The 1,292-nt window shown below is 44.8% G+C and overlaps 1 pseudogene; it reads right to left on the bottom strand.

Moving 5' to 3' along the window:
• Positions 1-291: 291 nt before the first annotated feature.
• LOC103250434 lies at positions 292-807 on the bottom strand (annotated as a pseudogene).
• Between the last annotated feature and the right edge of the window lie 485 nt (positions 808-1,292).

Raw genomic sequence — 1,292 nt, forward strand, 5'->3', positions numbered from 1 at the left:
GTCTCGAACCCACGGGCTCAGGCGATCCACTCACCTCAGCCTCCCAAAGTGCTGGGATTACAGGCTGAGCCACCAAGCCTGGCTCATTACCCTATTTTCTATTCTGAAAATGGCAAAAAGTCCCATTTCCAGTCTGGAAAGATATATAATGATACATATGCCCCAAATGGCTGAGAATAATACAACAGAAAAGGCAAAGCTGGAAAACTTTTTTGCAAGAAAAAAATCTCAGAAATACCCAAAGTGGCAACAAGGAACATTTGGCTGGAATTTGACGTTCTTTTCAGGCACCTTTGTCTTTCGCTCCATGTTTGCGGATGCGCATGAACTCGATGTAATTGAAATTCCCCTTTTTTGTTGATAAGTGCTTCTCTGTACAGCTCGTCCACTTCCTCATCTGTGAACCCATACCCCATGCTTACCAGCAGCTCTTTCTGGATGGTAATATTCCTGGATGGTGCCAGGTGCTTCCTCATCAAAGCAAGCAAAAGCATTTCCGGTGACATCTTTGGGATCGGTGCCATTGAACTTCCCATCAAATCCGGCAAGGAACGTAGTGAAACTGATGGGGCCTGGAGCCTCTTTCATCATGGCATCCAGAGATTCATCAGTTGGATTTTTCCCTAGTGAGGCAAGCATATCATGCAAATCTTCCTTGTTGATGAAACCATCTCTGTTCTGATCAATCGTATTGAAGGCCTCTTTGAACTCCTGGATCTGTGACTGGTCAAACATGGAAAATACATTGGACATTGTGTGCTGAGGACGCTTCTTGGTGGGCTTGGTCTTTGCCCTTTTGCTCGACATGGTGGTGGTTAAATCCTGACACAGCCACAAGGATCTGAACACGTCAGTCGCAACCTTGCTGCTGCAATCCCGACGTGTTTTTATTTTTATTTATTATTTATTTATTTTTGAGTTGGAGTCTGTCACCCAGGCTGGAGTACAGTAGCACACTCACGGTCACCCCAGCGTCGACCTGCTGGACTCAGGTGATCCTTCCGCCTCAGCTTTCCAAGTAGCCGGAACTACAGGCACGCGCTACCATGCCTGGCTACCGGCGTGTGTTTTGAATGAGTCAGAAATAAAGTTATGAAAAAGGAATTTTCCTGTGCTAGACCTCAAGTAAATCTACAAATTTAAAATAAATAACCTAGCTCTAACTCTGGCCAATTAAAACAAAGTTAAAAGGAAAAACATTAGAGGCGTGAGCCACCATGCCCAGCTGTCATGTAAAATTTTAATCTGCCACAGAAACCCTCACCCCACCCAAAAAACACCTCTAAACATCA

This window comes from Carlito syrichta, unplaced genomic scaffold, assembly GCF_000164805.1.
Source record: "Carlito syrichta isolate Samal-C Ts95f unplaced genomic scaffold, Tarsius_syrichta-2.0.1 Scaffold130439, whole genome shotgun sequence".
Classification (NCBI taxonomy): domain Eukaryota; kingdom Metazoa; phylum Chordata; class Mammalia; order Primates; family Tarsiidae; genus Carlito; species Carlito syrichta.